We start from the raw sequence: 24,206 nt of genomic DNA, 5'->3' as shown, positions 1-24,206 counted from the left end.
CTGGTTGAATATAAGAAGCAAGACAGACTATCATAATTGTTAGATATTTCAGATAGAGGATAATGTGGGCATGAGAGAAAGAGATGCCAAGATGGTAGTAGGTAGTAGAGAGAAGGCCAAGGAAATACTTGTATTTCCTGAAGTTGGGAAATACTTATACTTGAAGAGTGTAGAAAGGAAGGAATCAGCAGAGAGAGCTAAGGAGAAGCAAAAGAACAATTTCACAAAAACATGGATTTAAAGAAGTAGTGGGCAGCAATATTCAGTGCTGCACAAAAGGCTCTAGATTTTATGAGTAGGAAGTCTCGTGACCTTTAAGAGCACAGGGTTCCATAGAAGGGTGAGGACAGAAACGAAATTTGAAAGGATTAAGGAATGAGTGAAGTATAAGAAAATGTGACAGTATTTTTTTCAAAATGAATAATCAAGCAATGAAACATGGAGGAACCTCAAATGCATGCCACTAAGTAAAAGAAGCCAGTTTGAAAAGGCTGCATGACTGTATGATTCGAGCTACATGGCATTCTGGAAAGGGCAAGCCATGGAGACAATGAAAAGATCAACGGCTGCCAGGGATTGCAGGGAGGAAAGGATAAACAGGCAGAGCACATCAAACTTTTAGGGCAGGGAAACTAGTCTGTATTATACCATAATGGTGGGTACATGTCATCATGCATTTGTCAAAACCTGTAAAATGTACACCAAAAGTCAACTCTAATGTACATTATGGACTGAGTGATTATGATGTGTCAGTGTAGTTCATTGGTTGGAACAAATGTACTCTGGTGGGAGACGTTAATAGTAGATGTTGGCCGGGCATGGTGGCTCACGCCTGTAATCCCAGAATTTTGGGAGGCCGAGGAGGGTGGATCACGAGGTCAGGAGTTCAAGAGCAGCCTGGCCAAGATGGTGAAACCCTGTCTCTACTAAAAATACAAAAATTAGCCCAGCATGGTGGCAGGCGCCTGTAATCCCAGCTACTTGGGAGGCTGAGGCAGAGAATCACTTGAACCCGGGAAGCAGAGGTTGAGTGAGCCGAGATCACGCCATTGCACTCCAGCCTGGCAATAGAGTGAGACTTCATCTCTAAATAAATAAATAAATAAAATGAAGTCAATTTTAAAAGAATGTATAACCATTTTTATTAATATAAACTTCTGTGTTACATACATGTATGTATTGCTTTTATTGTATCATTTTATAGCCCTTAAAAATTTCAACAAAATGTAAAAATGTATTTTTGTGACCAATGAAATAAGTGGAGTAAAGTGATATTGTTCAGCTAAATATATGATAGATATAAGAATTTAGTTACATTTCTGGAATGACAGAGTGGTGATGAATTTTATAGTATTATGATGTAAGTAAGAAATGTTAGGTCTCTCTTCAGATGTCTATTGTATGTTCCAGTTATTTATTGCTGTGTGTAACACACCACACCAAAACTTAGTAGCTTAAAACGTCACTTATTGTTATGTTTCATTTTTCTGGGGGTTGACGAAGCTGAGCATTACTCACCTTTGTGTCCTTCAAATGGTTGCAGAAATATGACAGATGAGGCTGGAATTATCTGAAAGCTTCTTTACTCACATGCCTGGCTCCTAGGCTAGGATAGCTAGAATACCTATGGGCTGGTCAGGGATTTCTCCCTCTTTTGTCTCTCCACATAGCCATAGTGTGGCTTGGGTTTCAAACAGCGTGGCATTTCAAGACAAAGAATTCCAGGAGACCCAGGTAGAAGCTTCAAAGTGTGGGAAGTGTTGGAAGTCATGAAGCGTCACTTCCACTATATTCTGTTCGGCAAATCTGTCACAAATGAGCCCAGATTCAAGGGAGTAGAGCAATAGATAGATACAGGGAGGAGAGAAATTGATAGTAGCCAACCTGAAAACAAGAAACAAGCTACCACAATCTATTTAGGGGATATTTATAAAAACATAGACACAGATGCACAAACAGCACACACGTACACACATACACACACGCAGATAAATACATTTTTATGAAAAAATTAAGAATTATTATGAATGTTCAAGTATACAATAATATGCAAAGGTAAAACCTTAAAAATTAAAGTAGGAAATAAGACTAACTCTGAGAGGAGTAATCAAAGACATTGTATTTTTTTTTCAGTAAGATCAAGTAAGTCATTCCAAACTGTCTGGCGTCCTGTCCCAAAACATCTCTGAACTTCTCAGTTCAAGAAGTAAGTTCCAGAATTTATTTGGCAAAGGTAGCTTATGTTCGCAATACTGTCTCTGGTTTTCCAGTCTGTCTCCTAGTCATAGGCCCCTAAAGTCCACCAGCCCTTACACTTCTGGCTGCATGCTTGCAAAATCTACTATGTAGTTCTGATTTTGTAATTTTCATTTCAACGAGCATGAAAACTTTTAATACTGAACGTCCAGAAAAGATCGTGTTTTCTTTTATTCCCTTTCCTTTAGGTCATTTTCTTGTAGTTTTCTTCTTTCATTCAATTTTGATAAGACTTCTTTCTTTGAAAATGACATCTAAAAATAAGGTTAACACACAAGTTATTACTTTAATAAAGCACATAACGAACGTCTACCTTATAAAATATTTTGAATGCTTTAGAAACTTGTCTTTGCTGCACACAGGCAGAATGGAGTAATATTTTAAGATTTCCTGCAACTAGAAAGGTATGGAAAGTCTTACTGATTTATATTGTGTTCTGACTTCCTGAGGCAGTTTTCCTAATGCTATTCCATTTTAGTCATACCATGAAACAGAGCTTGCTCATTTATTGTGTGTTTTTTTTTTAATCAGAATTCAGTGTAGAACTTTGTATTTCAGTTTTGTTTGTTGTTTCTTTAGCTTAATTTCTATGGAATTTTATAGTAATAGCAGTTTTATTTTATAAAACTTCTCTTGCTGGGAGGATAATTCTGTAAGCATTTGAGAAAAAGAATTCCCAGTTCAATTTTCAAAATTATTTTCAAAAATAAATAACCTGACTATTTAACATATATAGTGTTCCAGACTTGCATTTATTGCCTGTACTATGTAATTAAAGATTTTATTATCTATAGTTACTTGGGAAGACACATCTTTTACATCAGTGTTTGTTTCTCAGGACAGGAAACATTTATTACGGTTCTTTTGTATTCCTAAAGTACCATAGTTCTTTTTTTTTTTTTTTTTTTTTTTTTGGGAGAGAGTCTTGCTCTGTCACCCACGCTGGAGTGCAGTGGCACGTTCTCGGCTTACTGCAGCCTCCACCTCCTGGGTTCAAGTGATTCTCCTGCCTCTGCCTCCTGAGTAGCAGGGACGACAGGCATGTGACACCACACCCGGCTAATTTTTGTATTTTGGTAGAGATGGGTTTTCACCATGTTGGCCAGGCTGGTCCTGAACTCCTGACCTCAGGTGATCTGCCTGCCTTGGCCTCCCAAAGTGCTGGGATTACAGGCGTGAGCCACCACGTCCAGCCTTAAAGCTCGTACCATAGTTCTAGACAAATAATATGTAGATGCTCCCTTGATAAAAGGGTGTTTATGTTGTATTCTTTCCATTTAATTCTTGTAATTTGAGTCTTACTTGCCTTCCTTAACCATACACCATAGAAACATTATAGACTTTCTTTTATTTTTTTTTCCATCAACTTTTATTTTATGTCCCAGGGTACATATGCAGGATATGCAGGTTTGTTACATAGGTAAATGTGTGTCATGTTTGTTGGCTGCACAGATCAACCCATCCCCTAGGTATTAAGTCTGTCACCCATTAGCTATTCTTCCCTGATGCTCTCCCCCAACCTTTACCCCAACACAGGCCCCTGCGTGTGTTGTTCCCCCGCACCATATATCCATGTGTTCCCATCCTTCAGCTCCCACTTATAAGTGAGAACATGCGATGTTTGGTTTTCTGTTCCTGCATTAGTTTGCTGAGAATAACAGCTTCCAGCTCCATCCATGTCCCTGCAAACAACATGATCTTGTTCCTTTTTATGGCTGCATAGTATTATGGACTTTTTAATGATGTAGCTTAGTCTTAATAACATTACTGGTTATTTGTGCATAAGATCTTTCTGATTTAAATCTTTCCCCTAAATATTAAAACAGAAATGGGAAAATTTAATCTTTCTGAAAAGATCTCCTCTTTTTGTCATCTGGTTTTTAATGGCTTTTTATTAATACAGTCTCGAGCAGGGGTCTCCAACCCCCAGGCCACAGATGGGTACCAGTCAGTGCCTGTTAGGAACCGTGCAGCACAGTGGGAGGTGAGTGGTGGGAGAGACAGCATTATTGCCTGAGCTCTGCCTCCTGTCAGATCAGGGGCGACATTAGATTTTCATAGCAGCAGGAACCCTATTGTGAACTGCGCATGCGAGAGATCTAGTCTGTGCACTCCTTATGAGAATCTAATGCCTGATCATCTGAGGTGGAACGGTTTCATCCTGAAACCATTCCCCCAACCCACTCTGTGGAAAAATTGTCTTCTACAAAACCAGTCCCTGGTGCCAAAAAGGTTGGGCATTGCCATTATATATAATAGCTGAAGCGTATATACCAGGACATTTTTTTAAGTTCAAAATATAATTAGAGGCATCTCATTAAGATTTGTTTGTTTGTTTGTGACGGAGGCTCCCTCTGTCCCCAGGCTGGAATGCAGTGGTGCGATCTCAGCTCACTGCAACCTCTGCTTCTCGGGTTCAAGTGATTCTCCTGCTTCAGCCTCCTGAGTGGCTGGGACTACAGGCATGTGCCACCATGCCCAGCTAATTTTTTGTAGTTTTATTACAGATGGGGTTTCACCATGTTGGCCAGGATGGCCTCGATCTCCTGACCTCGTGATCCTCCTGCCTCGGCCTCCCAAAGTGCTGGGATTACAGGCGTGAACCACCACTCCTGGCCTAAGATTTTTTTTTTGGATTTTTTTTTTTTTTTTTAGATGGCCTCACTCTGTTCCCCTAGGCTGGAGTGCCATGGAAAGATCCTAATCTTTTCAAGGCTCACTGCAGCCTTGACCTCTTGGGGTCAAGTGATCCTCCCTGAGTAGCTAGGACCACAGGTGCATCACCTGTCTCAGCCTCCTGAGTAGCTCCTCAGCCTCCTGAGTAGCTAGGACCACAGGTGCATCACCACACCCAGCTAATGTTTTTTATTATTTTGGTACAGACAGGCTCTCCCTATGTTGCCCAGGCCGGCCTCAAACTCCTGGACTCTGGTGATCCTCCTGCCAAGTGCTTTGGGAGCACTTGGCCTCCAAAGTGCTGGTATTATATGTATGAATCACTGTGCCCAGCCCTCATTAAGATTTAAGAGAAGACTTTTACTCCCTGCATGCAATGGCTTATACTCACAAATCTCAGCAAATATCAGTTCTTCAAATGACATGACACTGACAAGAAATGGAAAGAACCGTTAAGAATAATAAAAAAGAGAAAGCTAACTTACAGTGACATAGAAAGAAATGAGACATTTCCAGAGAAGTAGTCAGTTCTTGTGATTATTAATTTTCTTCCTTCTAAACTGACTAATAAATAGCATTTTCAGTTACTTGCACCTTTGAAGCTTTCTGTAGCAGCATTGTTTCCATCACTGTGACATAAGTCTCCTGAGTACAACTCTTAAAATTAACCCTTTTGAGGTTGCCAGTGGTTTCAGTTTCTTTATATTCTTCTGCCTGTCACCCAGAAAAGTAAATCATTTTCTCTAAATTTGTCATCTTTTCTACTCTGTTATAGACCCGTCTTCGTATTTTAATTTCCCTTAACTTTTGCAGTCTGAACAAATGAAGAAATCACATTTGTATCTTATTTTAAGTCCTCATCAAAAATTCAATTCCTTTTGGAGTTTTTCAAAAGCTTTCAATAGTGGAGGAGTTATAAGGAGAAGCGAGGTCAGATGGTTGACAGGAAGTGGGTAAAGTGTTTCATTGAGGAAGAGTGTGGGGTTAAAGAACACACAATAAAAGGAGACAAAGGAAGAAGTAGGGCCCCGTGGAAACAAGAGTCATAAAGACATAGAAGTGGAGTGCCAAATGCCTATATTTCTTCACAAAGATGACAAGATTTGAAAATACACGTCAGTGACAGTGGCTTGCAATCAACTACCACGATAGACCATAATGAAAGCCGGGTGGACAAGTATGAATACTTTGAAATGAATAACTTTGAAAGGCTCAGATAAGGTCTCTGGTGTAAAGGAAAATACCTACAAAAATTGATGCTTAAATGTACATGGGAGGAGCTTCTGACAATGTTCTATTTCTTGACTTTGTTAATGATCAATTATGCATTTTGGGATGATTCATTGAGTAATACACTAATTTGGGGCACTTTTCTGTGTGAGAGTTATATTTCAATTAAAAATGAAAGAGTAGCAAATAATAAATATTTGGCTTCCAACTTATTCAATTTTGTACTGTGTTCTTTGAGACCATTAGATTACCTAAACCAGTCATTATTTGTGTCTTTCTGAAGAGATCTGGTGATTTTCTTCTAATTCAAATCAACTCAACAAACATTTATCGAGTGGCCAAATGTGCAAGATACAAAAGGTGAAAAACTGCTCAAGAAGCTCACAGTCTAATGGGGAAATATAATGCAACGGGGTTAGAACAACAGCCTGGGCATGTAAATGGTGTCATAGTAAAAATGGGAATTCAGGAGTAGCATGGAAGAAGTAAGAGAAGGTTTTGTTCAGGAGGTGACTTTTGAGCCAATTAGCCAGTTCATACTGAAGTAGAAATTTCCTAATGTAGGAAAAGGCATTTCATACATAGGCGAAAGCATCACCCCACTATTTGTAAGTTACACGTAGATCAGTATTGCCAAGTTGTACACTTCTCGGTGGTATGAGTGGAGAGTTCAGAAGCAGACCTTATTTAAAACATTAGAAAGCCAAGTGCAGTGGCTCACACCTGTAATCCCAGCACTTTGGGAGGATCACTTGAGCCCAGGAGTTTGAAACTAGCCTGGGCAACAAAGTGAGACCCTACCTCTACAAAAAAATTAAAAAACTAGCCAGACGTAGTGGTTCACACCTGTTCTCCTGCTACTTGGGAGGCTATGGCAGGAGGACTGCTTGAACCCAGAAGGTCGAGACTGCAGTGAGCCATGATCACACCACTGCCCTCCAGCCTCAGTGACAGAGCGAGACCCTGTCTCAAAAAAATATATAACAAATAAAATAAATAAGTATATAAAGAAATCATTAGAAGATCAGGCTGGGTGCGGTGGCTCACGCCTGTAATCCCAACACTTTGGGAGGCCGAGGTGGGTGAATCTCTTGAGGCAAGGAGTTCGAAACCAGCCTGGCCAATATGGTGAAGCCCTGTCTCTACTAAAACTACAAAAAATTAGCCAGGCCTTGTGGTATGTGCCTGTAATCCCGCCACTCAGGAGACTGAGGTGCAAGAATCACTTAAACCTTGTAGGTGGAGGTTGCAGTGAGCCGAGATCCCACCACTGCTCTCCAGCCTGGGTGACAGGGCATGACTCTGTCTCAAAATAAATAAATAAATACACACATACATACATACATACATATCTACACAAACAAATAAATAAAAAATTTAGAAGATCATAAGTAAAGAGAAGATAACACTGTCCTCCATCTCCCATATATAATGCAAAATAAAAATCAATTCTAAACTGTAAAGTAAGTGTAGGGAAATCCAACAAGTTTCTAATTTTTTCTAAGATTACTATTTTGATGCATTTTTAAGAGCAAATATAAAAAAGTCTTTTTCTAACATTCTTCTCTTTTTAAAGGTATTTTAAGAACTTAAATACCTTAAATTTTAGAACTTAAATTTACCTTAAATTTAAAGAACTTAAATACCAGCAAAAGGTCAAATATTAATAGCATCTATATCTAGTAACTTACTGATGCCTCACTATATTCCAGGCTCTATGATAAATCCTTTATATAGACTATTTCATTGAACCCTCCGGACAGCCTATAGGAAAGATACTCTTACTACTACTAACATTGCCATTGTCATTATTGACTTTAAATATTAGAACTTAGAGAGTTTAATTAATGTATCCATGCTCACACAGCTGAAGTGTGATTGAGCTGGGATTGACTAACTGGGCACTGACTGATGATGGGGCCTGAAGTCCTTTCCTCAACATCATACTGCCACAAAATCTTAGAATATGCCAAATTAGATGTGTTGGGAAGGGTCTTTGCTCTTTGCAGTGCTCCTTAATCCTCAGATTTGTTCATTTATTCAGTTAGTATTAATAGAGTACCTATATCTGTCCGCACTGTGGTAGGCATTGAAGATACAGAGTGAATATTACATAAGTGATCCATACCTCATGGAGTTATTGTTACAAGGAAGTGCCAACGGAGTTTGGGAATTTGGGAAGCCCTCTCTGAAGAAATGAGGATTGTATTGAGATCTGAAGGATGAGTTAAAATGACCTAAGTGAACTGGAGAGTTTCATGCATGGTAAATACCAAGCTGAGGTAATATACAAAGGCCAAGCTCAGATCCCCTTTTAAGGAAGGACTTGATGCCCCTGGAGCTAGCAGTGCCAGCCCTTTCAGGCATTGCCTCAGCTACAGGGAGACACCTCATCCAAGATCACACCCTTCCACCCATTTGTGTGCCACTTCTGATGAGCCACTTCAGTTACAGACCACTGTGTGCTGTTGGCTAAGGCTGTCAGACTTGCGTCTCAGCTTGATTTCTCCCTCTTCCCAATTCTGCTTCCGCCTCCTCCCTTCCCTGGGTGTTGACTCAAGAGCACTCTCTAATAAACATCCTGAACTCTAAACTCTGCCTTAGAGTGTGCTTCCTGGAGAACTCAATGTGCATTACGGCATGAAAAGCCTTGATGAGTAAGATGCTAAGAAGCATTCAGAATGGCTGTAGATTGTGTGGGAAATAGTGAGATGAACCCAGGCCAAAAACGAAGACGTGGGTCAAGTCATGAAGTATCTGGTAAACCATGTTGAGGATTTCCCTAAAAACAGTGGCTAGTAGGAAGCCATTGTTGAATTTTAAGCAGGAATGACATAATCAGATTTGCAGTTTTGAAATATCACTTTGGGGCCAGTGCGGTAGCTCACACATGTAGTCTCAGCAGTTTGGGAGGTTGAGGCAAGCAGATCGCTTAAGCCCAGGAGTTCGAGACCAGCCTGGGCAACATGGCAAAACCCCTCTACAAAAAAATCTAAAAATTAGCTGGGTGGTGGCACATGCCTGTAGTCCCAATTACTTGGGAAGTTGAGGTGGGAGAATCACCTGAACCCTGTCCAAATGAACTGTGCTAAAATAACTACTATATATCACACATATCTGTGAATTAAGGTGAAGAATAAAAATAAGAAAGCAAAACCAGAGATGTATGATTGGCAGGAGGACAGGTCTTTCTTTTGATGTTGTATCTGGAGGTCAACCCTGGAAGGTTGAGGCTGCAGTAAGCCATGTTTGTGCAACTGCACTTTAGCCTGGGCAACAGAGTGTTCCAGAGGTGTCCCCAGCCACATGCAACTGCAAGTCAATTACACCTCTTTTCTTTATAAACTTCTCAGTATCAAGCAGTTCTTTATAGAAATGTGAGAATGAACTAATTCTTTCTTTCTTTCTTTCTTGTGGAAGACCTTGTGAAAGAAAGAAAGAAAGAAAGAAGGGAGGGAGGGAGGGAGAGGGAGGGATGGAAGGAGGGGAGGGAGGGAGAAAGAAAGAGAAAGAAAGGAAGGAAGGAGGGAGGGAGGAAGGGAAAGAGAAAAAGAAAGAAAAAAAGAAAGAAAGAAATGAGGGAGGGAGGGAAAAGAAAAGAAGAGAAAGAAGAAAGAAAGAAAGAGGATGGGAAGGGGAAAGAAGGGAGGGAAGGGAGAGGGAAGGAAAGAAAAGAAGAAAGAAGAAATATCACTTTGGCTGTAGTGATGGGGTTCTTTCAGAAATCATTTTCCTTCTTCTAGATATTAATGGTAAAATAAAAATAACAAACTGTCTTTCCTGTCCATGAATCATTGCTTTTCATTCCCTTTCACTTTATCAGTAAAAGCTACTAAATCTGCTCCATGGTTTATGCAGTACATTCGTGTAGGGTATCATCCAGCATTAGCTTCTTGAGAGACCATAGGAAATAGTGTTACGTGCAGATTTGGCAAGCTATCTCTTCTATGGTGATGAAAGCAGACTGTTCGGTGTTGCTGGAAAAGCTTAAGGTGATAAGTCACTAGAGACATGACCTCCAGATACAACATCAAAAGAAAGACCTGTCCTCCTGCCTCTGGTTTTGCTTTCTTATTTTTATTCTTCACCTTAATTCACAGATATGTGTGATATATAGTAGTTATATTAGCACAGTTCATTTGGACAGGAATAACTTGGCAGTCAAGATTAGATTTTTTTTAAAGCTTTGTTGCAATACAATTGGCATACTATAACTACATATACATAAAGTGTACAATATATAACATACACACACACATTTGTGAACCCATCATTAACAATCAGGATAACAAATATTTCCAGCACCCCAAAAGTTTCATTGTATCTTTTTTTCATCTCTCTCTTTTCTTTTCTCTCTCTCTCTTTCTCTCTTCCTTTCCTTCTCCCCCTGGCAACCGCTGATGTACTTTCTCTCACTATAATTACTTTCATTGTCTTTAATTTTATGTAAGTGTAATCATGCAACATCTATTCTTTTTTGCCTGGCTTCTTCCATTGAGCAAAATTACTCTGAAAATTAGATGTAAAATGTTTAACTAAATTATATTCTATATAAGTCATCAGACTTGTTACACATAAGAAACTTTGGATTTATTTACACAACATTGTACGCATTATACATACCAACAATGGAAGTGATGCTCAACTTTTTAAGTATAATTATTCATTGTGCCTCAGATAGAAAATGTTGATCTAGTAATCAAAGCAATTTTTCTTCGAACTTATAAACCAAAACACGTGATCTGTGATGTTCCCTGAGAAGTCTATATTTGAGGGAACACTAATAAGACATTTGATAAAAGACTCTCCTTTCACAGAAAAATGTGGCCAAATAACCTAGAAAATTGGAAGCTAAAGAGCAGCTGTTATGAGATATGGAAATTAGAGGACACAGGGTGATCTTCTGTATTTCTTTAAGATAGTTAAACTGGAGGCTGCTCCCTCAACACAAATACACATATGCACACACACAAATACTCACACATATGCATATATAAACAATACTACACTTTTTTCTTCCATAAATTGCTTTTAGCTCAGCTTAGTTCAGCAATTGTTTTACATTACCATTTTAATTTTGTTATATCTCTAAAAAGGATAAAAATTAAAGATAGTTTTAAAAGTATCATTATATCCAAACCTTGACACTATTTGATTCTACCTGTAAAATGCAAAACTTAGAATAGGTCATGAAATAACCTCTTTTAACTTTTTAAAAATATTTTTTCAGCCAGGCACAGTGGCTTATGTCTATAATCCCAGCACCTTGGGAGGCCGAGGTGGGCAGATCACAAGGTCAGGAGTTTGAGACCAGCCTGACCAACATGGTGAAACCTCATCTCTACTAAAAATACAAAAATTAGCTGGGCATGGTGGCACGCACCTGTAATCCCAGCTACTCAGGAGGCTGAGGCAGGAGAATCGCTTGAACCTGGGAGGCGGAGGTTGCAGTGAGCCAAGATCACGCCACTGCATTCCAGCCTGGGCAACAGAGCGAGACTCCGTCTCAAATATATGTATATTTGAGATATATACATAAGATATATACAGAAGAGGCACTCAGTGTATATTTGTCAAATGAATGAAACAAAGCTTTCTGCTCTTTGACTGCTTTTTCTCTGATACCATGTCTCCTTACTTTGGTATACCTGAGAAGCCAATGTTAAAACTTCCTTCAAGAGAGCGTGTTCTTTATCTGATTGAAATTTTTGTAAAGTTCATTAATATGTTTTTGTTTTTTAATGTGTGTGCCTTTATATTTTAATCTTTTTATTCTATTTCACGTAGCTTAGGCCTTTTTATACTGTTTTGGAGAAAGCATGGGTGACTATTTTCTATTTCTTAGTTTCTGACTTACTATTTTGCACATCAACTAACACAGCCTAAGAAAGGATGCCTTTTACGGTCCCATAGGGCCAGTACCATATTCTTTGTAAGTTCACAGTGGATTAAACCTGATGTATATTATTTGCCAGTTCGGAATGATATGATCTGTAAATTTTTACATTGCACCTTCACTAACCAGAAACCATTGTTTTCTTTGATATGTATTAACTCCGATACATCACAAGAATGGAATCCTGTTATCTTGTGCTAGCTGGGAATATTATGGCAGCAGGGAGGTTTGTATGGGTTATAGCTCAAGTTTTTTTTTACTTGCCAAATGTTTTGTCTAGTTTTCTTACTTCTGACAGTGTTTTTAGAGATCCTTTTTGTATATTTTAACTTGGATCTGTTAATTTTTCAAAGAATTTTTTAAAAATGTAATTCTTCAGTTCAGTAACCAGACAACCTCATTGATGTTTTACCCCCGAGTGTATGCACCTACCTAAATTTGCATCTATTTGAAAAATATTCTAAGATCCTTTGAAACTCTAGTGTGGAAAATAGTAAAATGAACTTTTGGTTTCTAGATAAATATGTATATCATTTGACTTACCTAAGTAGGATATGACCAGTACTGATTTTCTTCTAGAGGCTTTAACGCTGATTTTATTTGTGAGCAAAGAAATTAAAAGAAAATTGAAAGCTTAATTCTTCCTGGGATTTCCTCGTATGTTTTCCTCATAGTTTGTAGCTAAGAAACAATAGAGCTTAGCTGCAAGAAATAGAAATAGTAATAGCACAGTATAATTTTTAAATGTCAGTTAAACCAAGATAATGACATAGGTCATGTCAGTTTTAAAAAAATATATCTCAGAAAGGAATTCTGTCTGATTCTTTCTTTCTCTCCTTTCTCTCTCTCTTCTTTCTAATATGATTTGGCTTTGTGTCCTCACACAAATCTCATCTTGAATTTTAATCCCCAGGTGTTGAGGGGGAGACGTGGTGGGAAGTGATTGGATTGTGGGGGTAGTTTCTCCCCCATATGGGGTCTGTTCTCATGATAGTGAGTAAATTCTCACAAGATCTGATGGTTTCATATATGGTAGTTTTTCCTGTGCTTACACACCATCTCTCTCACCTGCCACCATGTAAGATGTGCCTGCTTCTCCTTCCTTCATGACTGTAAGTTTCCCGAGGTGTCCCCCAGCCACATGGAACTGCAAGTCAATTACACCTCTTTTCTTAATAAACTTCTCAGTATCAAGCAGTTCTTTACAGCAATGTGAGAATGAACTAATACATTCTTTCTTTCTTTCTTTCTTCTTTTCTTTGATCTTTTCTTTCTTTCTTCTTTCTCTTTCTCCCCATCCCTCCCTCCCTCCTCTTTTTCTCCTTCCTTCCTTCCTTCCTTCCTCCCTTCTTTCCTTCCTTCCTCTCTCTCTCTCTCTTTCTTTTTGGAAAAGGTCTTGCTCTGTACCCAGGCTGGAAGTGCAGTGGTACAATCATAGCTCACTGCAACCTCAAACTCCTGGGCTCAAGAGATCCTCCCATCTCAGCCCCCCGAGTAGCTGGGACTACAGGCACATGCCACTGCATGCAGCATTTTTTTTTTTTTTTTGTAGAGATAGGATCTTACTATATTGCCAAGGCTGATCTCCAACTACTGGCCTCAAGTGATCCTCCTGCCTTGGCCTCACAAAGTGCTGGGATTACATGTATGAGCCACCACACCCAGCTCTATCTGACTCTTTTCTTCATACCACCCCCTGCAAAAGTCCTAAGACAAATTGTTGGCTCTTTTCATTCCACCACACCGTACAGATGGGCTACAGAAGAGCACCAGCACCCTTTCAGGGTTGTCCCTTAAGTCTACATGCCTAGCTCTTTAGTTCTCCCATTGAATTCTTTTTCATTGTATCATATGCCATATTATTAATTTGAATAATAAATTAAATTTTTATATTTCTACTGCTAAGTCAGTACTGTGTATATAAACTGAATTTCCCAGCTTTTCTTGGAACATGGTGCTCACTAGAGGAATGGAAATTCAATTTAAAACAATAAATAGGGAAAGCAGAAAGAGTAAACAAAATGTGGAAGGGTGAGGCTTACTCTGAGGAGTGACTAAGAAGGCAGCTTCCTGTGGGCCCTTTAAAGAATGATTTTTAAAAAAATGTTCTTCCCTATTAGTTCTTAGAAAAGCAGATCAACTTGAAAAGATGCTGGTAGTTAGGTAAAACACAGATATATGGGTTTTTTTTTTTAAAATGCAATAGAGACTATGTTATTCTAATAGTCATAATCTCTAAAATGGTTCATCTATTTTTTTTTTTTTTTGAGATGGAGTCTCACTCTGTCCCCCAGGCTGGAGTGCAGTGGCACAATCTTGGCTCACTGCAACCTCCACCTCCTGGGTTCTAGCAATTCTCTTGTCTCAGCCTCCTGAGTAGCAGGGACTACAGGTGCCCACCACCACTCCTGGCTAATTTTTGTATTTTTATTAGAGATGAGGTTTCACCATATTGGTCAGGCTGGTAAAATGGGTCATCTTCTGCTACGTTTTAATAAGAAACTGATACTCATTCATATTCATATAGATTCCTAATCTAGAAACTCAATCCATAAACTGGATCCTTTATGACTTGCATAAAATATAAATTAATTTCTTTCATTAAGTGTTATGTAAATTTATAATACAACAACACCTGTTACAATTTTTAAATTTCTAATGGGCTTTAAATACTCAGCACCACTGAGAAGCTTGCTATTGCCTTGTGTCTATCAGTGTTTTCGCTCTAAGTTAAATGTACATTCCACAACAACAAACCACGTTTTTTTTTTTTTTGGAGATAGGCTGGAGTTCAGTGACACTGAGCATAGTTCACTGCAGCCTCGACTTCAGGGCTCAAGTGATCCTCCTACCTCAGCCTTCCAAGTAGCTGGGACCACAGGTGTGCACCACCACACCCAGCTAATTTATTTTTATTTTTGCTAGGGATGAGGTCTCACCCTGTTGCCCAGACTGGTCTTGAACTCCTGGCCCCAAGTGATCCTTCTGACTCAGCCTCCAAAATTGCTAGGATTACAGGCATGAGCCACCACAGCCAGCCACAAACCACATTTGTACTCTTCTGTTTTTATTTACATTCCCCAAGTCAGTGCTAAGTACAGAACTGATGCTTAATAAATACTTGATTGATTGAGTTATGTGAATCTGTGAGAAGTCAATAGAAGTAGCCATGAACTGTCAAACCTCAGACTATATGATTAGAAATTCATGCTCAAAGGAAAGAGCGTGAGGAGCTTGAAGTGAATCCTTGCTCGGGAATATACGAGCGATGTGACCATGAGGAAGTTACTTAACTTCCCTGAGCTTCAATCTTCTTAATAAAATGAGATACCATCTCACACCAGTTGGAATGGTGATCATCAAAAAGCCAGGAAACAAGAGATGCTGGAGAGGATGTGGAGAAATAGGAATGCTTTTACACTGTTGGTGGGAGTGTAAATTAGTTCAACCATTGTGGAAGACAGTGTGGTGATTCCTCAAGGATCTAGAATGAGAAATACCATTTGACCCAGCCATCCCATTACTGGGTCCATACCCAAAGGATTATAAATCATTATACTATAAAGACACATGCACATGTATGTTTATTGTAGCACTGTTCACAATAGCAAAGACTTGGAACCAATCCAAATGTCCATCAATGATAGACTGGATAAAGTAAATGTGGCACATATACACCATGGAATACTATGCAGCCATAAAAAAGGATGAGTTCATGTCCTTTGCAGGGACATGGATGAAGCTAGAAATCAACATTCTCAGCAAAGTAACACAGGAACAGAAAACCAAACACTGCATGTTCTCACTCATAAGTGAGAGTTGAACAATGAGAATACATGGACAAAGGGAGGGGAACATCACACACCAGAGCCTGTCAGGGGGTGGGGGCTAGGTGAGGGATAGCATGGGAGAAATACATAATGTAGATGACGGGTTGGTGGGTGCAGCAAACCACCATGGCACGTGTATACCTATGTAACAAACCTGCACTTTCTGCACATGTATCCCAGAATTTAAAGTATAATAAAATATAAAATTTAATTTAAAAATGAGGATAATAATAATTGCCTTAGCATTATTGCAAAGATTAGACATAAATGATTTGAAGTGGCTGGCATGGGGCTGGCTGACAGCCCTGAATTCATGATGCTATTTCCACTTGACAGATGAAGAGAAAGGGATCATTATTGAAGTAATTCGTACCTGATCACACAGCCATTAAATGCCAGAGGCAGGGTTCAATGCCAGCTTTATCAGACTCTGAATCCAGTGTGTAACATTTCCTATATTGCGATCACTTTTTGGAAAGGTCATGTCCAGGGTAGATAATGAATAAGAGGGGCACAAAAAGAAGGCGGGTAACAAATGAGGATAGTGCCTTTCACACTTTTTGATCATGACCCACAACATTACATTGTAAACCCTGAATACATACAACTATACAAAACAGTTGAAGCTTACTGCACATGTTGTAGTCAGGTATCTATTTTCTATTCTATTTCATGTTTTAAAAATTCTGATTATAGCAAGCTGGATGGTGGGGGCCTGGGGAGGTGTTGAGATGCATGGGTCATTTAACAACCTCAGTCACAGGTCACCAGGCAGAGCTCTTTGCTGTCTCTGCAGCCTCGGTCTCCTCATCTGGTAGTGGTCTTTGCCCTGTGAATAAACTGTAAACCCATTTTCAGGGAGCTGAGGACTGGCCCTTGCATGGCCACAGGTATAGGTCAGCCTAGAGCACCAGGATTCACAGGCCAGGTAGGTCAGGAGACAGGAAAACAGGGCCCTGGCTGCCAGGAGTAGGTGCCTTTCATGTCAGTACCTGTTTGCCTGGCCCTTCAAGAAACTGAGAAAAATGGAAGAGCAGAGCCTCCTCAGGCCACAAAGCAGGTAACTCAAGCAAATGGTCAGAATGCAAACAGTACCCAGGAGTGTACAGCAGTGAACAAAACAGTTCCTGCCCTCATGGAGCTAACCTGAAACAACCAAGAAAACAATTAAATAGTATAGTAGAGGCACAAGAGTCATATTAATGGGCCAGACAGATGAGGAAGATGAAGTTTGGCTATCTCTTTTTCCTGCAGCCTACTCTGGTTTTGTCTTAAGCCAAGTTAAGATTTTACAGGCTCCTTCACTAGCGAGTCACGGAAACTGTCATGAGAATGCTGTACACATGGCTGCTCACAAGCCCTAGGAAGATGGAATCTGGGGAGAGCTGCTGGTGGAAAGGCTGGGAACAGCTCCAGTTCAAAATCAGAAGTGGTTTTGGGAAGCTGAAAGATTTGAGGCAGGGAGCAATTACTGGGCTCGTTGGCATTGGGGAAATTTCAACGTCCAGAGAACTTAACCCCTGATAAAATCGTGGAACTGAGGAATAAAACTGTATGACCAACCCTAAACAAGAATACCTTATTGCTATTTGAAATCCAAGGTAGATATATTGCTAGAGCCAATATGTTGAAAAGAAGAAAAAATATAGTCCAAGTAGACATCCCAGGGGAGCTAATCTCTTTAGGGCAGGAGACGTGAGGAGTATGGATGACCTAGAGCGGCATTACAGAGAAACAAACTCTGTAAATGTCTCTCACAATCATGATGTGTGTATAGCAAATAGTACTAAAATTAAATTACCACTGCATTTGATAATGCTATTCACTAAGCGATACTCACATAAAACATTTCTTTGCTTAGGTTAAAAGTGTATGGGGGCAGGGGCAGGCTTTTTAGTTAAATAGATCTTTATATTCATTAGAAGTATCTTGAGGGTTTTGACCTTTACAAAAAAGGGGAAGCTGCCAGTAACTTCTCATTTTGATCCTGCTAATTTCTGGATTATGTATGTAAGTTTAAAAAATTCTTAAAATTTTGTTTTGTGACATCTGTTCAGTGGCAAGAAAGACAAAAACAAAGCTTGTCATGATTTACTAAATTGATTTAATACCGCACTAATGGGTCATAACCCATTTTGAGAAACTCTTAGATTAGGAGATTGCTATAGTAATCCATGTAAAAGATGTTGGTAGCAGAACTAAAGTAGTAGCAGTGGAAATGGGAGAGATAGATGTGATACTTATTTGAGAAGTAGAATCAACATGTCCTTACGATTGTTTGAAGGGAACAGACACAGTGAAAAGGTTTCAAGCTTGGATAACTGGTTACCATTCTTCAGATAGGGAGCACTGGAGGAACAATTTGGATGGAAAATGGACTCTATTTGTGATGCTTAGGGCCATCCAGATGAAGATGTCTAGTAAGCAGTTAAAAGTGTGAGTTGGAGAAAAGGAGAGGCATCTGGGCTGGAGATACAGATTCATCAGTATGCAGATGATGTTTGAAGCCATGGCAATGGATGAGACTCCCTGGGGAATCAGTGGGGAAGGTGAGGCAAAAGTGGCTGAGGATTCACTGCAGGAAAGGCAGAGGGAGAAGAGGAAGAGAGGAGACGGACAGACTCCAGGAAAGTAGAAGGTAGAAGAGAAGAGCCTTTGAAAAATGCTTTTAGTTATGTGTTCTCATGATATCATGCACTGATGATAGCATTGAATCATAGTAGAGTGTGGATGGAAGAAGGTGAGTGGCAATGCAGTGTATCAAAGAGTGCTGGAACTGGAGAAGGAGGTAGTCCCATGCAGTGGCTTTCTTCCCTGCAAGTGGCTTTCACCTCTGCAAGTGGCTTTCTTCCCTGTGGAATGAAAGCTTTGCGTTAAATGATCTCTGCGGTGTTTAATTTGAAGCAGAGGGTGGGTGGGTGGAGAATATGGGAAGATATGAAAATTAACCCATTCACTCATTTATTCAACAAATATTTATGAGTTCCTATGATGTTTAGGTACTGTTTTAGTCATGAGGACATAATGATGAACCAGACAGACCATAAAACCTGGCACTGTAGTGAGGGAAACAGACCATAAACAACTAAACAATTTAAATAGGGTGTATTTTCAGGTACCGATAAGAACTCTGAAGAGGAATAAAGTGGGTAATAGGGTAATCTGGGCAGACTTCTTTCTGTGTCTGTGTGAGGGCCGAATGAAGTAAGGGCGCATTAATACCAGGGGCTTACTGAAGAAACTCCTTGGAGAGGGAGACAAGTGTCAAGGTCTGCAGTAGGAATGACTTGGCATATCCAAGAAACAGTAGGAAGGGCAAAAGTAAAAGCAGGGAAACATGATTGCGATCAACGATTTTAGTATTCCTGGTAAGAGAAAATGAGGGTGGGATTAAAATGGCAGGTTGAGAGCTAGTACCAACTAACCTTAATTGAGCACCTACTATATCCAGGCTTAATTCTAAGTACTTTATATGCGTTAACATTATTTCTACAAACAACCCTATGAAGTAGGTGCTATCGTTATTTCCATTTTACATATGAAGAAAATGAAGCAGAGAGGTGAAGTCACTTGGCCAGGATTACACAGCTAGTAAATTTAGAGCCAGAGTTCAAACCTAGTCAATCTGCCTCCAGAGTTTGCCTACTTAATCTCTCTGCTAGAAAGAAATCAGAAAAGATTTTAGAGATACAGCTGACAGATCTTGATGGATTTAATGTTGAGTATGAAGGAGATGAAAAGAATCAAGGAAGACTCCCAGGACTTTGTCATGAGCAACTGTGTGATATTTATTAAAATGAAGAAGACTAAGCAGGAGAGCAGGAATCAAAAATTCTGCTTTGGCTTGACACAGAGTCTTACAACTGTGATCCCAACACTTTGGGAGGCTGAGGCAGGAGGACTGGTTCAGGAGTTCAAGAACAGCCTGGCTAACATAGTGAGACCTTGTCTGTACTAAAATTTTGAAAAATTATCCATGAGTGGTGGCGCATGCCTGTAGTCTCAGCTACTTGGAAGAATGAAGTGGGAGGATTGTTTGTTCCCAGGAGATGGAGGCTGCAATGGGCTATGATCATGCCACTGCACTTCAGCCTGAGCGATACAGCAAGACCTTGTCTCAAAAAAAGAAAAAAAAATTCTGCTTAGAACATATTAAGTTCAAGATGTCACATTGACATAGATAGCTAGAGACATTTGGTGGGCACTCCAAGCTCTTTCATATTTGACAACAGGCAGCTCTGTTTAAATATAAAGTAGAAACAATATAGCATTATGTTAACAAAATATTCTGATGAAATCAACCTTTATCAGCCTTTCTCCAAATTCTTAGTAAAATGCAGTTCCCATTTGGGGAATTGAGTGGAATAATTTGCTAATATAACTACAGGAAAATAACCAAGCCAGCCAAGATCTCACTTTTATCAGCAGCCAGTCAGTGAGCAAAGGTTTTTAATAAGAAGCTCCCAGAAATCTCATTACCTCAGACCTCAGACAGGAGCACCACATACCTGCAACTCTTAACTTTCATAGACGGCAAGTTCTCCCAGGTAGAGAATGAAAGTTGACATTGATATTGCCACCCTGGTGCCCCTGCCTCCACCGCTGCTTGGACCACTGCTTAGGTCACTGGACCTTGCCTGCATGACACAAAAGATTGCACAATCCCAAACCTGCTCTGACTTACAAAATACTGCCCCCTTGTCCCCACCACCCCCGACTTCAGTATTTGACTTTTTATTTCATCTGACCTCAGGTGATTCAACCCCTTTAGGCAGGCTCAAACTTAAGATTCACTCACCTACTCCTGCCTGACCAAACTTGCCTCCTACTACCCGTGCTGAACCTGACATCTTGGAGCACTTTGTGTGAGACACTGTGCTGGGAATGCTCTCTACATGGACTACATGGTGGTCACACAGGTGTAGACACTTTTAGCACTCATCAAACTAGATATGTAGATAGCTCAATTAAAAAATACCTCAGTTTTTTAAAAATGATGTTATTCTAGGTACTTTTCAAGTTTTCTCCCCTCCTCCAGAAGCTTACAATCTGAAGAAGGCATGATATGGAACAATAGCAGGCAATATCTAAGTGCCAAGAAAATAACCCCAAAACAAAGGCTATGGTAATTGGATTGTAAAGGAAAACCTCACAGAGAACATGGTACTGATTTAAACATTAGAATTTAGTGGACTGAAGAAGCAAAAAGAGACAGAAGCAATTATTTTGCTACATTAAATATGGTTGTGCTCTCCTTTATTGCAATATTTTTTTCCTTGGATCCATACATGACATGACCCTTGTTATCCTCTTGCTTCTGTAGGTGATCTCTCTCACTAGGCAAGGGAAATGGTATGAGGCAAAGTGTAAGTATGGGAATTAAAAGAAATTGTAGGTGACAGTGAGTAGACCAGCCTGGATTTGTTTTCAGAAACTGGAAATTAAAATTGGGAGACACCCAGCTTATTCAGGATCTTCACTGCCAGGATAAGAAGTTTAGAAACTATTGTTTGGGTAATACAATATTGTAAGGAGGTATCAAAGTGGTTGAGCAGGAGAATGTTCTCTGCATTTTAAAGGAAATTGATCCCCTCCTATATTCCACTGAAGAATCACTGCCTTATGCGACTCAGCTGGAGACAGGCCTTCTGCATATACTCTAACAAAGCCTTTAAGGAGAGGAGCCAAAGAAAAATGTTCCATCTCTGGATATTCAGCTTTTCATGCAGACTTGGCCTTGTTTTCATTTCACTCCAGATCCTTTTTTGTCTTTACTCTGAGCTCTATTTCAGCTGTATTTTTACATTTTCTTTTCTTTTTTCTTTTTCTTTCTTTCTTATTTTATTTTATTTTATTTTATTTTTGACAGAGTTTTGCTCTGTCACCCAGGCTGGAGTGCAGTGGTGCAATCATGGCTCACGGCAGTCTTGACATACGAGGCTCAAGTGATCCTCTCACCTCAGCCTCCCGAGGAGCTGGGACTACAGACTTGCACCACCACGCCTGGCTAGGTTTTTGTATTTTTTGTAGAGATGAGGTTTCACTATGCTTCCTAGGCTAGTCTCGAACTCCTGAACTCAAGGCATCCACCCACCTCAGCGTCCTAGAGTGCTGAAACTACCTTCTTCCTCTTCTTCTTCTTCCTCTTCTTTTGAGATGGAGTCTCCCTCTGTCACCCAGGCTGGAGTGCAATGGCGTGATCTCGGCTCACTGCAACTTCTGCCTCCCTGGTTCAAGGGATTCTCCTGTCTCAGCCTCCCGAGTAGCTGGGATTACAGGTGCCTGCCACCATGCTGGGCTAATTTTTGTATTTTTAGGAGAGACTGGGTTTCACCATATTGGCCCGGGCTGGTCTCAAACTCCTGACCTCGTGATCCTTCCTGCCTTGACCTCCCAAGGTGCTGGGATTACAGGCATGAGCCACTGCACCTGACCCTACATTTTCTTCTTGACTTGACTTTACCATCAATCTTTAAAATGTGTGGAGACCTGTGTTAAGTGCCCTCAGGGGCACTTAATAGTAGGCTCACCTACTATTCTAACAGCTTTTTCTAAAGAATTCTGGTGACAGAGAAGGAATCAACCCCTTTAGTCCTTATTTTCTTTAATTATTTTGCTACATTAAATATTGTTGAGCTTTCATTTTTTGCAATATTCTTTGCCTTGGATCCATCCATGATGTGACTCTCATTATCCTATTTCTTCTCTGGGTGATCTCTGTTTCTTACTAGTTTTTCCAATCTTCCAGCATCCTCAAAGTAAAGAATTCCTCAAGACTCTGTCATCACCCTTCTCTTCTACATTTTCTACCAGGCAATCTTATCCACAACTACATTTTCAACTATCTTCTCCGTGCAGATGATTCTAAAGATGGATCATCAAATGACTGGTATTTGTTTTTGCCAAGATGCCTGTGCAGCAACTTAATCTCAACATGTCCTAAAAGAAGCCATTTTCTTTTCTAAGGTAGCCCTTCCTGGTGGTTTCTCTGTTTGCAGAAGACGACATCATTACAGTCTAAAAATTTACTCCTGAAAACCTTAACATACATAGACTAAATCCTTTTTCTCTTCATTTCTTTTCAACCTTTTGACTTTTTTTAGCCAATTAACATTTTATCCTATTTCTTACATGCTAATTCTCATCTATACTTTTTTTTTTTCCATTTTCCTTACTACCTATTAGGTCAAGCCTTCATCCCCTCTTACACTGACCATTTAAAATTCTCTAAGGAAGTTCACTTGAATCTGTCCTATATACTGCTGGCAAAATGTTCTCCTTAAGACACTGTGGCTGGGCACGGTGGCTCACGCCTAATAATATCAGCACTTTGGGAGGCCGAGGCTGGCGGATCACCTGAGATTAGGAGTTCCAGACCAGCCTGGCCAACATGGTGAAACCCCGTCTCTACTAAAAATACCAAAAAATTGGCCAAATATGGTGGCGTGTGCCTGTAGTCCCAACTACTCAGGAGGTTGAGGCAGGAGAATAACTTGAACCCAAGAAGAGGAGGTTGCAGTAAGCCAAGATGGCACCACTGCACTCTAGCGTGGGCAACAGAGAGAGACTCCGTCTAAAAAAAAAAAAAAGAAAGAAAAAAAAAGAAAAAAAATACACTGTGTCACTCATCTACTCAGAATCCTTCAGTGACTCCCATTCTCTTAAAGTGATAAAGACAAACAACTACCCCAGCATCCAAAGTTCTTGGTACACTAAATCCAATCTACCTTTCTGAATTTATATGGTACCATTCTCTTCAGCATCATGTGATCCACACAAACAACTACTCACTGTTTCCTGAACATTTCCCACACTCTGTTACCCCCACATTTCTGCTTACACTGTCTGTCATGATTAGCCACTCCAATAGAAACCCCGCCATCCTCCAAGGTCCAGCTCAAATTCAAATTGTATCAGTCAGGAATGAGGGAAAAAGGCCTTTGCAAGAGATTGGGTAACTCTACACGTACTTTTCATACTCTGTAATATCTAGTGCAGTGACCAATGCAAACTAGGTTTTCAATCAGTGAATGTGGAAATGTTATCTGAATGTAAAGATACCCTCCTTAAAGTATCCAATGCAGTGCTAACATTTCTTTTTATATAATTTTTTCACCTTTTAAAAATTATGTTTTGGCCAGGCGTGGTGACTCATGCCTGTAATCCCAGCACTTTTGGAGGGAGGTTGAGGTGGGAGGATCCCTTGAGGCCAGGAGTTCAAGATCAGCCTGGCCAACATAGTGAGACCTTGTCTTAAATAATTTTTTTCTAACTAAAAAAAAAGAATTACGTGTAATTCACTAACACATTTTCATCAT

The 24,206-nt window shown here is 39.8% G+C and overlaps 1 long non-coding RNA gene across 1 annotated transcript; it reads right to left on the bottom strand.

Moving 5' to 3' along the window:
* Positions 1-1,337: 1,337 nt before the first annotated feature.
* On the bottom strand, positions 1,338-20,491 carry LOC107973977 (uncharacterized). The gene is made up of 3 exons (XR_001716526.2): positions 20,397-20,491; positions 12,602-12,760; positions 1,338-2,510 (listed from the first exon to the last, which is right to left on the bottom strand). It is a non-coding gene; the product is annotated as an uncharacterized LOC107973977 (long non-coding RNA).
* Between the last annotated feature and the right edge of the window lie 3,715 nt (positions 20,492-24,206).

Source organism: Pan troglodytes, chromosome 1, assembly GCF_028858775.2.
Source record: "Pan troglodytes isolate AG18354 chromosome 1, NHGRI_mPanTro3-v2.0_pri, whole genome shotgun sequence".
In the NCBI taxonomy this organism is placed as follows: Eukaryota; Metazoa; Chordata; class Mammalia; order Primates; family Hominidae; genus Pan; species Pan troglodytes.
Note: the sequence above shows the minus strand (reverse complement) of the source record. Positions and strands in the feature narration are given on the sequence as shown.